Raw genomic sequence first — 13,290 nt, forward strand, 5'->3', positions numbered from 1 at the left:
TTTTCACAAGTTCAGATAGAATTTTAAATCATCATTTAAAAATGGCTTTTTGTATCTACTCGAGTTATCTGTCTCTAATATTAAAATCTATTTGATGATCTGAAAGTGTGACAAATATGCCAGAAAGGGACAAAGTAAATTGTGTACACAAGGTAAAACAAGATTTGTACAATTCTAACACACTGGAAAAATATTTTTCAACATTTTTTTAAGTAGTCTTAAGGAATAGCTCTCCAGGCTTACTGAAGGTCGTTTCAAACCTCTTCTTGGGGTGTTAGCAGCCTTTGAATGTCTACTCAGTCAAGATGATCCCACTCTGCTTAAATAATGTTGAGGTTCATGCTCTGAGGTGACCAATCAATGGCTGATAATGTTCTATGCCATGTTTGCATGCAATGTTTTATGCCAAAAATGCTCTTGTGCATTTTTGCATACCTCAGCCTTCTTTCCTGGTTTGGGTCCCTTCTTAACAGCTACTCTTCCATTGATGCTGCTTTCACATATATATATATCTACTAGTTTTTAGGCCTGGCACTTCTTCTTTGGACCTCCACTTATCGAGTTCCTCAATTTTGTTCAAATGACACACTGAACACCATGCTGGGATATGATAAGTTTTTGGCTAATAGCACTTCTTGGAATCATCTTGTTGGAGCAAAAACAATGTGTTATGCTTGTCAAACTGTTTTATCTTTGATAAATGGAGACAAACTGTGTTTTTTCTTTGCTAAGTTTCCAGTTCTGTGTAACACTGGTTCATTCTTGAGTTTGGTGCCTTTTTATGACTCATGACTCATAGGTCAGAGTTAAGTGGCTTAATAAACAAACAAAAAGAAACAATCCTCTGAAAATGGCAGCCAATGTACAAAGAAAAAGGACCTTAAGAAAGCCTGGAGAACTATTGCTCAAGACCACTTTGTTCAAGGGAGAATTGTGAAAAGACTACAACGCTCTGGCCGTAGCTCAGGAGGTAGAGCAAGTTATAAGTTCTCTACTAATCGGAAGGTTGGCTGTAAAAAAGTGCATGTATGAATGAGCCTGAATGGGTAAGTTGTACACAGAGCTTCAAATCCTCAGACAGCGGGGAAAAGTGCTATGTAAGAACCAGTCCATTTACTATTACTTAAAAATCAAGATGATGTTATTTTTACTTTCTCTTGGTTTCTCTTTTTACCTTGTTTTAAAGAAACTGAGTGAACTGTATGTTAAGCCCACTTTCACCTTCACTCCCTCAGGCCTTAATAATGTTACACAACACATCTATGTAACACACAGCAATCACTTTCCAGAAGTATTTGGACTGACATTCATGGTCTCCAGAGAATGTTTCATAATGGTTTTGGTGACTCGTAGTCTGCTTGTTCTGGACCCTAATGTCTTTATCTCCAGGTGCAATTTTGACAATATGTCAAAAAAGCATATCAAATGTTTAAACTGATAAAATGTACCATTTAAAGAAAAAGATCATTTTGAATTTGATGACAACAACACATCTAAAAAAAAGTGTAGCATCCGCCTTTCTTTTAACAACAGTCTAGAAATCTCTGGGAACTGCGGAGACCAGTTGCTGGACTTTCAGGAGAACAATGTTTCCTATTCTTGTCTGATAGGATTCAGCTACTCAACAGGCCTCAGTTCTCCTTGTTATGTTTTTCATTTTTTGATCTTTGTTTGGTAAATGGACTGATTCTTATATAGGTATTTTATATTCTGCTTAACCACTCAAATTTCTTTATACAACATGCCTCACACAAATTCATGCAAACACTTTTTTCTACGCATAAGTACTTTCTATCTAATATCCACATACATTCACACTGCGAGGAGGTCAGAATCTTGCCCAAACTCTTTTAATTAGCAGTGGTATGGTGTTTGACCCTGTCTTGTTGAAATATGCAAGGTCTTCCCTGAAAAGGATGTCTGGATGGCAGCTTATGTTGCTATAACACTTATACATACCTTTCATTATTGTTGGTGACTTTCCAGATGTGTAAGCTGCCAAATCTATAAGCAGTAATGCCCTCCCATACCATAACAGATGGAGACTTTTGAACTGAGCATGGAACCATTAAGAAATAACAGCAGTGCAAATGATTGTAAATCCAGTAAAATGATCAATGTAGCCATTCTTCCATGCATAGAAGCAACGAAGCACAATGTCCAGGCATCCATGAAAAAGAGAATTTAAAAAGCTTTGATCTTAGGTTAATGTTTATCCTGAAGTCTTAGTTGTCATAAGAGTGAATCTTTTTTAAAGTGTTAAAATATTTACAGTCTGGAATACAATTAGTATACAGGCTGTAGTGTAAGATATAGCCTACTAATTTCTGTCTATATTTATATTGCAGGTTGAACTTTAATATACACTGAATGGAAGAAAAAATAGGTGGAAAGAATAAATGCTTTACACAGCACCAGAATGAATGTTGATTTGCCCGAATCTTGAAGGGCTATAATACCTTGCAAAAGAGAGCATTAATAACTTTTTCTTCCATTTAACCAATGACAAACAAAAAAGGAGACAACACAAAGTAGCTTAATCTGTGCTCTCATCATTAAGGTCTATTTTATAGACACAATAGGGGCTTGACTCTCTTTATAATATGTGGATGCACCATAATCAATTCTGCAATCAGTGATTACAGTTTACCCTGCTGAGATGGGCTGAGTCATGTTCGCAGTGAACATAAATTTTAGAAAGTAACAATGAATATCAGAATGATTTGGGATACAATGTCCTGACAAGTACTGTGAGAGTTGCTCTGTAGCATGGACTGAAAAAATGTAACGTTATTGGTAAGTCTATCTAAGCCTCTAGTCACACATACCTAGAGACCACTTGGTTAATATGACAACCACCTGCCACTTGGAAAAAAAGAAAAAGAAAAGAGGTGTATTCCCCTACACATTTTTGGTGACTGGTTACTTGAGGTTGATGCTGATAGCTCAGTTTGCTTGGGAAAAATGTGTATTCCTTGACTGGTTGGCCAGTGTTTTCTCGAGGTTGCTAGCGGTCGCACTGTATACACTGTATACCTCTGGAAAGAGCTATATCCTGCTCAGAAAACTTCCATGCAGTTGCTTTGGTTACTAGCAGATTTCAAAAGTCGACCATAGTCTGCATGGAAAATTTATGGAATAATCTCCAAGCAGTAGTGACACTGAAAAGTGCAATGGAAACTGGAAATGGAGCTCATTCACATCATCAAAGTAAGTACTTTCCACTTGTCATCCCACAATCTGGCAAAACATAAATCCAGTGACGTATTCTTCTGAATCCCAGTTTCTAAAATAAAAAAATTGTTTTGGCCAGTAAGGTTTAGAGGCTCATTTAACCAAAGCCAGTGGCAAACAGATCTGATTATTATCATGGAGACAGGCATAAAACACATAAGATGAGCATTGACTGGCACTGTTAAGTACTTGGCATCTGAGACCCTCCATTTAGATTAAATTGTGCATGTTTTCATCTTACTGTCTATACCCCTTTACCATCTACAGCCCTGTAGCTTTACGGATAAGGATTATAGTAAATTGAGCCTCAAGGGTATTCTCCTTAGATTTTCCTCTCATTATGTGTATGTTCCTAATGTCATCATTCCATTCTAATAGCCTGTACTCCCTTTCAAGGCAAAATCCACCCATCCCACATCCATCCTGCTTTCGTCTATCCAACAGCTATTAATGTTCAAAGCCATCCACTTTGTCCCACTTCATTTTCTCTCTTCAAATCATAATAGACCTTGTTCCTTGGTACCCACACCTAACTGTTGATTTGCCATCATCTCTCACCTTATCCTCCTCATACTGCACTTCAAACATCATTAAATGCACTGTCCTCAAGAGTCCTCAGCTTATTATTTTTAGGTCTCCCTCAGTCGTCATGGGAACATTCAACCGTACTGGTTTAGCCAAAGGAATGTGCTTTTCTAAAATGCTTCTGACACAAATTAAGCTAGATTTGGTTAATGTTGGGTCACTGAAACTGGAAATGATATTTAAAAAAAAGTTGGCTGCCTCTAGTTTTCCTGATTTGTTACTAGGTCACAGACCAAATGAGTTAAAATCCACTTCAACACCTTAATACTGGCCAAAATCCCAGAAAAAAAGAGGTAGATGCTGATTTTCAGGAGACCAATCTCCCTAAACTATTCATCCAATTTTTATGAAATCGTGCGTGTTTGAACTGGAATTTTATAAAGCATAAAATGTCAAACTCATGCCTGATCATCCACATCAGACTGTTCTGCAGCTTCCTATTTCCTCTTGTTGAACTGCAATTAGGCACTATGGCTGCTGTCCATGAGATCCTGCTGGAAACTCATTGCTATGAAACAAATCTCTGACAAAAAAAAATCAGCCCTAGGCTGACCATCAGTCATTGCATCACTCACAAATCTGAACCGTTACAGCAGTGAGTCATTTTCACAAACTTCTTGACTCACAACCTTCCAAAGTGTTTTGTTCATCTTAGTAAGTGGGGCAGGGGGAGCCACCGATGTGTCGAGAGATTTTCAGAGATGTGGGTAAAAGACATAAAATGTTAAATGCCACACCTGGCTGAATGATACTCAAGTGAAAGGGGTTTTAGTTCTGGCACGTTAGAACAGCATTCAACCATTTGCATCATTATATTAGACTGCATCTTTGTCTTAAAGTGAGAGACAAATAATATTGCATTCTTAATTAGATATTACAAATACAATCTTGTAAACACAAGTTCTGATCTCGTTAGCATTATCCTATAAACCGTACACTGCTATGGGCAGCACGGTGGTGTCACCTCACAATAAGAAGGCCCTGGGCCCTCTGCATCCACACTATCGTTTTCAATCATTTCTGAACAGTTGTTCATCCACACTGAAAAGACAGAAAACGCTTACGTTCCTGTATTGCGCACGCGTGAAACGTAAGACAATTCGACCTGCATGATTTCTGTCAGCTGTTTATTTACTTTCCGGAAACGTCGGGGCAAAATGTCGAGGAAAGGGACCGTCTTGAAATGGACTGACAATGAGGTGGAGTTGTTGCTTCGAGCAACACAAAAGTACAAAGTTGCAAAAGCGAGTGAGAATTAAAGAATGTAAAGAAAAGCTATCCGGAGCATGTACAGACAGATATTAATCTTTAATAGGGCTGTCGAAATTGAGAGCAAACAAAACAACTGCTGTATATATAGCACCACTGTGGTTTGTGAATTATTTTTTACCCTCGTTCTGTTTGTTTGGTATGTTTTGAAAAAAAGAATCTGGGCAGATGCAATAACCACTGCAGTGTAATTTAGGCTTAATCATATGAAACTACCACAAACAAATGAGAGGATATTAATGGGGCAATTTCACTCTACTATTTCATAGTATAGCTTGAGAGGCATTCAATGGGTCCCCTTTTTCCTGTTTTCATGGAGTAGCAGGAAAGCTGTTATAAAACGTTCTAAACATGAAACATTTAAATGTTGCATTGAAATCCAGGTCAGTGAGGAATAAAATAAGAAGATGAAAGAGAAGATAACAGCACTGACAGGCACTGAGCCACGCTTGCTGTTTTTTGAGGCTATACTTTGACGCAGCCTAGTTTTCACAGCAGTCCATCTGATATTTAAAAGGATATGTAAATGTTTGGCATGTTTGTAGGGCTAGATGAAAAAGTCAAGGGATCACCAAAGTCAAAAGGATTTTTCCTCTAGGAATCAACTCCTGTGCCAAATTTATCAGAAACTGTCAAACCCTTTTGGAGACATTAAAAGCAAAACGAAAACGTCAGGGAAGTCAATAGAAATTATCAGAGACATTTCACTCCGCTCTCTGGAACAAACTGATTGACCAAGTGATTGGCCAGCATTAGCCTTCCTTTTAAGCCTCACCATGCGCATGGCTAAAAAACACTTCCATGCATATTCTGCAGAAGTCAATCCCAATGTCACCATATAATCAATTCACTCTGAGTGCTTTCTACAGACAATCAGTGCTGTATTGATTAGTTCAAAAGGTTCGTCTGCAATCAAATGAGTTGCACTATGGAGAAATGGTGATCCCATTTTTGAAAAAATAAGCTGTATCAATCTGACAGATGAAAGAGAACTCAAAGTCTTACTTGATTTAGTATAATGCCTTTAACAGGTCTGCATTTATAGAAATTAATGTGTGTGCATGCGCGTCCCTTGAGATCAGCATCCAGTTGCTCCACTGATCAAATGAGCATTTAACCTTGCTCCCCTTCCTACTGTGGTGCTTTGTTTTATGAACACAGTAGAGGCCATGCACAGGGCTACATGGAGAGATTAGAGGATGTACAGGGTGGGCCATTTATATGGATACACCGTAATAAAATGGGAATGGTTGGTGATATTAAAGTCCTGTTTGTGGCACATTAGTATATGTGAGGGGTAAACTCCTCAAGATGGGTGGTGACCATGGTGGCCATTTAGAAGTCGGCCATCTTGGATACAACTTTTGTTTTTTTCAATAGGAAGAGGGCCATGTGACACATCAAACTTATTGGTAATGTCACAAGAAAACAATGGTGTGCTTGGTTTCAACGTAACTTTATTCTTTCATGAGTTATTTACAAGTTACTCTTTGTTCACAGCCATTGACATGTCGAAGAGGTTAACACATGAGGAGCGGATCGAAATTGTGTTGATATCTGGTGAACGCAGTAACTGGGTCATTGCAGCAGATTTCAATGCAAGTTGTATCCAAGATGGCCGACTGCTAAATGGCCACCATGGTCACCACCCATCTTGAGGAGTTTGCCCCCTCACATATACTAATGTGCCACAAACAGGACTTTAATATCACCAACCATTCCCATGTTATTACGGTGTATCCATTTAAATGGCCCACCCTGTATTTTAGGGTGTTCCTTCTCAGAAGTGCAAAATATGTGAGGAGAGAAGGAAAATAGATATCACTAGGATGTAAAATGTGCTGCATTTTGTAATGAGATGCACAAAGAGAGAAGCGTTAGAGGCAGAGAAAGTCATCAGTTTCAGGCTATTATTCCAAGGAAATCAAAACATGGAAATTACAAAAACTCTAATGTGTGGTGTTACCTTTCTGTTTCACCCCAAGGACTTCTATGATTTGTATATTCGTAGTTTAATGGTTTTGATCCAGGCCATGTGCAAATAACTGAATGAACCAAATAAGCCTGTTACACAATTTTATAACAATGTTTTTAACATTCTGTCATAAGAGGCAAGTTTCACCTGTAAACTTCCATTATTTTCACAAATCATCCAATCACTATTCATTTGTGTGAAAGTCTGAAATGACAGACTTTTAAACTGTTCAAGAGTCCAGGCTTTTGTGGATTAGTACAGTATATTTTCAGTGCACTGATTAAAATAGAGAAAAAACTGAAGCAACAAAAATAAATAAATAAACAAAAATGAAAAATAATTGCAGTGTTAACTCAACCATCCCCACTTTGCCCCAGCAGTCCAGCTTTGTCGCCTTTTCAACAAAACTGCCTCACTCAATGAGAGGAGCTGAAACAGTAACTCATCCAACTGCAGGAAATTAACAATTGCACACAAAATGAACATATTGCAGTGCTTTATCTCTTATCCAAAAGACAACTGTAGTGATTCCTAAAATTCTTAAAATAAATCCATCTCCCAAATCTTCCCTTCTCTCATCACACTTGGTGCATTCCCCCAACAACGTGACCATGAAAGGAGTCTGCTTTGCCAGTTTGGCTCCAAACTATTGGAAATACCAAGTGCAGTCTGGGGGAGAGATGATAAACACAAACAAATCACATATACAGCTTTAAACTTTAATGTGGCTGTTGTTAGAATTTCATGTGACAGACAACACCATCCTTACACAGCTTTATATGCAATGTGCTGGATATTCAGACATTACAGGGCCATCTACTGTATAATATTCCATAACATGTGGCCTTGATCTTGGGAACTGATTACACCAGTCCAAACAAAGTGTTCCTTTCAATGTAAATTTCTTGTTTAAAAAAAACAAACAAACAAAAAGTACAGAAACTGAAGAAACAAACACATTAAACAATCTGAGAAACATACCAAAGTTTCCCACTGTTCAACAAAACCTGGCAGCAATCTGGCTTTTGAGGTAAGATCAAACATTACAAGTTCCTATTGAGAGTCGGGGGAGAAATCAGAAAGTGCCATTCACGCTGTATTTGAAAAGCCTGCCACTTATCCCCATCCGTGAGAACGCTTGAAGAAACCATTTCAGAACGTATCAGTAAATGCAGAATGTACAGAGTGTGTTTGGGAAGTTTGCCGACCCTTTTAGAGTTTTGATAGATTTATAGAAAATCATTTTACAATGGATTCAAGTCATTTATTCCCCATCAGCCTGCAGACACTACTGCACAGTGGCAAAGCAAGGTGCAAATATCTTGTTTAGTAAATATCCTCAAATATACCTAAAGTAAATGGTAAATGGCCTGCATTTGTATAGCGCTTTTCTAGTCCATAGGACCCCAAAGCGCTTTACACTACATTCAGTCATCCACCCATTCACACACACATTCACACACTGGCGATAGCAAGCTACATTGTAGTAAGTAGCATAAATAAAGAATAAATATGAAACTCTAGAAAGATAACAGAGTTAAAAAGGTTGAGGAAAGAACTATACTGGTTTGACTACATTATTTTAGCAAAGTGGAAAGTGGGAGTAAAATGCAGTATTTTCATCTCAAAAAATGAAAACATGTTTCCGTGTCGACTGTATCTATACAAACTGGATTATAACCACTGAACCAGAGCATTGATGTCCGCTGTAGACATTAACCTTCACAAGTAGATGTCTGTGTGCCATGTTATGATACCAGATGCCACACATTTAAAGGGTAGTCTAACACAGAATTAATCTTCTTTTTTTTTTAAATCTCTTTATTTGGATTTTTTGATACACAAAAAACAACAAAAACAAAAACCAAACAAACAAACAAAAAACCCAAAACAAAAAAACAACACAAAAAGCAGTCTGAGACATATAAAACTAATACAGTATGATAGATAGTAAATAATTGGGTCTACTGTGCATTTACACATTTCTCCTGACAAACCCAACCTGCCATCGGAGTGGGGCTGCCCCTCTCAGTATAATTTCCCTCAGATCATCAGGTAAGTAATCCATTAAAGGGCGCCATATATCCAAAAAGATATCATTGTTACGACCCGGCTCAAAAGCCGCAACATAAAAAAGGAGACGAATACCAGAGTATAGGTGAGAAGAGGTATTATCTTAGAATGGAATACCAGGTTGGCTAAAATGGCTGGTGGCACCAAGGCAAAGACAAGTGAGCTCCCTGGAAGCTTGCCTCAGGTATGCTTTTATCCACACCTGACTAGGTGTGGCCAATTAGCACCAGTTGAAAACACCTCCTCCCTCAAAAGGGTTCCTCTAGGACCCCTAAACAAATTAAAAGCCTGTCTGAAGCCTTGATCCCTCAAAAATAAGCTTGAGCCAAAGCACAAACTTGAGCACTTTATTACCAGCTCTAACACAAAACTAAATACTCACAATTCTTTAGTTGGCATTTTAAACATGGATGCCCCTGCATGAGGATTTGAAGTTGCCACACTGAACACACAAAAAGTAGCATGTGACCAACACAAAGCAGCACAACAGTCAAACCCAAAATGATTACCTGACCTGCTACAACCCAAAACCAAAAGTAGCAACAAATAATCACAACCAAGTGATCTGTTGTCTCCACCACACAAATGGTCACATACAAGTGGCCCTATACCACAACAAGTTACTTTAATCCACAAGGTTCAGTAAGCAAGCATACTAGTGACCAATCACAAAATGGAGAGCTATGGCCACACAATGATCACATCAAGGGTGGCTCAGCACCCCACAGTGTTATTGCCATCCCCTGGCCAACAACACTCACAAGTGATCCAACAAATGTAGCCATATTCCCCACAACACTAAAGGTCACAGCACAAAACACTCACCTCATGAGATGTCATTAGTATCCATCAACACTGACATATTAGATGCACACACGGTGTACATGCCATGCCAACTTAAAAACAGCCTACCTGCCTCAGCCACAAGACTATAATTAATGAATGGTCTCAAACCTCTTGCCAAGTTTGGTGCCACTGATTTACTATGTGCAACTCCCAGCCTAAAACGCTAAAAACAAAACTTGACCTATCTAGTCTTCAGTGGTGTACCGGGCTCAAGGCAACTTTAAACGCAAACTCGAGAGCAGGCAGCAGACCAGAGATATAGTCTCCTACCAAACTCTGAAGCGTACCCCCACCCAGGATAACCACCAAACACAATATACTAAAACAAGAAAGCAAAACAACAAACAAGTGCTTCGATGGAAGGGCAGCACAGCCACCCAGCTGAAACACACTTACTAAAGGGACGCTGCTCAATCACAGTGAACACCTTCACTCACCTACTTAAAAGCGATACAAAAAACAGATATTCAGTCTCCACAAAAATGTCCAAGCAATCCCGGACGAGCCCCCACTTATGTTACGACCCGGCTCAAAAGCCGCAACATTAAAAGGAGACGAATACCAGAGTATAGGTGAGAAGAGGTACACACTCAGAAATTAAAGTACAGAAATGTACCTATAGGGGTACAATGGCTTGTCACTGGGGTGGTACCCTCTAAGGTACCGTTCTGTACCCTAAACTGTGGGTACTGATTTGTACCCTTGTAATTTGTACCTTTTACACGTCAAACCTGTACTTTAAAGGGCAAAGTTGTACCCTTAGTATAAAGTACAAAAAAGAACCCTTAAAAGGAGTACAAAAATGTCTTTCTAAAGGTTCAGTATCTACACACAGATTTCCTATATTTTTCCTCTCAGGATTTGAAAAATTGAAGATACAAAGTCAAAAATACTTGTCACATTTATTACCTTCTTAAATACATTGCTTAACTGTTACATACAAACTGTTATCAACAGAGTATGTGTCATAAGCTGCAACATCAATTTCCTGTCCAGGTTTTAGCAACGTCCATTCACTATCAACTCTAACACTGTATGAATGAAAATGGTTGTCATATAACAGAGGAATGAGAATTTTTCCACAAAAGACCCACATTGTGTCAATATTAAATATGTACTTAATTTGCCAGAACAGAGGAATCTTCTCTGAATGCAGTACATCAATGACAAACACATCTCTTACACAGTATTTGACACTGTTCACAATTACTTCTGACACACGCTGGAAAGCTTTCTTAGCACTATCAACTTCAGAAAAGCCACAATAGACTGTCAGTGCTTGTTGCAGTTCCAGTGGTAATGACAAAAATGGTGTAGTCACACTTTTTCCAAAAACATTTTCAAATTCACCAAGTAAACTTTTGTTAGAAAACTCCCAGCACTGTCTGAACTGATGTCTGTTGCTCAAAGTTGTAGCAATGTTCATAAAATTTCTACAATTGCGGGACAACGTTTTGAAATACTGGTGCTTACTTTCAAATCTCATACACCATAACAAACGTAGAGGGCCGAACATTTCAATCAGTCTTGCATAGTGGATTAAATAATGACACTTTGGTGTAATTACATCCCCAAATACACTTTTCAGTTTTGTGAGAAACTCATGGACAAGCAACTTCAACAATAAAATATTCTCTTTTCGCACTTTTTTAGCCATTACAATCTCTGTTATTTCACGACATAGAAGAAAAACATGCCAATATTTACAATTAGGTGGCACACGGTCTGCCATCAGAAATGGCAGCAATCTGAACAGGCACCACTTTTGAGATGCTGATCCAACAATACCAACACTCTGAAGTCTCTCTGATAACTGTACTGGTTTGTTTGTTTTGTCATTCTGACCGATGGGCATTTTTTGCAATTCTTCATTGATCTCTCTAATTGTAATATGCTTCTCAGTGTGGGCTTTACAAATCACTAGTTTCATAACTAGAGGAACTACACCTTCCAGCAGATCATGCATTACATCAGGTGGTAAAGCTTGCGTAACACTGAAATAACTCAGTCTGTCAAAAGGACATGAACTATTTACACCATATATTGTTTTATCATCCGGAAATTCTTGGATTCGTGCAAGATGATACTGGTGAATCTCTGATGTTCTTAAAACAAAGCTTTCTTCCTCAAAGGATTGTTTCATATCTTCATAAGAAGCCATGCAATACCGACAAATTCTACCAGTGTTAAATGACATAGAAAAACCACCAATCATGTGAGCTGATAAATTATCACAAGATAAAGTTGCAAGAGCAGCATGAATAGTGTGTTCAGTTTTATCAATGGTAAAAGTAAAGCCATCAGTGGAAAGTTTTTCCAAATCATCAAGCAAAGGTTTAAGGATAACATGCCAACCACACTGCTTAACGAAAGAATAGCGTACCAATAACGCTAGATGAATGTGCCTCTGCTGAGAAGTGTACCTTTTGTCCAAATTGCCTACAGTGTAATAAAATGCACTAAGTTTGTGTTTGGATCGTTTAGATCCTAGAGGATTAAGTACTTCAAATTCATCCTCATAAAAATGGAGTCGCAGTGCATTTGGGTTATCCTTGAAGAATTGATGTCTGAAGATTTCTCCATCAGAGTAATCTGTTAGAAATTCATCAGTTTCCAAATTGCCACTTGAAAAAATGTGATCTTGTATGTCTTCATGAGAAAGATAATTTTTTAGCACCTTATCAACAGGCACATATGAATACGAGCCAACTGTATGACCCACAGAGTCTCTTAATTTGCAATGAACAGGCTCTGTCATGTTGAGCTTTGATTTGCAATGTTCTTTGACCAAATAAGGAGATCGAATAGCTGTTGAAGCCTTCTCAAAAAATTCATTTGAATGCAGGACATTTTTAAGCTCTGGACACAAAGACACATCAAGACCCATTTTCTCTAAATGATATGCTATAAAAGCATCGTAGTTCTCCTTGAAAAAACACATCAGAAAATTTACATCTTCCACAATTTCTTCCTGAACAGAGACTGGTAAAGAATTTTTCTCTCTGCACTTAAGAATGAACTTGAAAAGATTGTCTCTGAAATTTATCAAAAATTCATCCCAGGATGGAGGGGTTTCAATATTTTCAGTCATGTCATTTGCAAATTCATTTGGGTGTGGACTGACTACCTCCTGCTCATTTTCATCTAAGTCTTTATGGGGACACAACACCTGTTCTCTGTGTTTCCTATACACATGTCGTCTGAAAGATTCATATTTTTTGAAGGAAGAACAGCAGTCACTGAGTCCACAGGTTATATCAAAATTGGCATCATGGGAATGAATAAGTCCTATGTGCTGAATAAGCTTT

The 13,290-nt window shown here is 38.2% G+C and overlaps 1 protein-coding gene across 2 annotated transcripts in view; it reads right to left on the bottom strand.

Annotated features, from left to right (window-relative positions):
* The window catches only part of slc39a11 (solute carrier family 39, member 11), a 173,742-nt gene that overhangs the window by 136,478 nt on the left and 23,974 nt on the right, over window positions 1–13,290 (bottom strand). The gene's annotated exons all lie outside the window — the stretch shown is intronic.

Source organism: Astatotilapia calliptera, chromosome 8, assembly GCF_964374335.1.
Source record: "Astatotilapia calliptera chromosome 8, fAstCal68.1, whole genome shotgun sequence".
Classification (NCBI taxonomy): Eukaryota; Metazoa; Chordata; class Actinopteri; order Cichliformes; family Cichlidae; genus Astatotilapia; species Astatotilapia calliptera.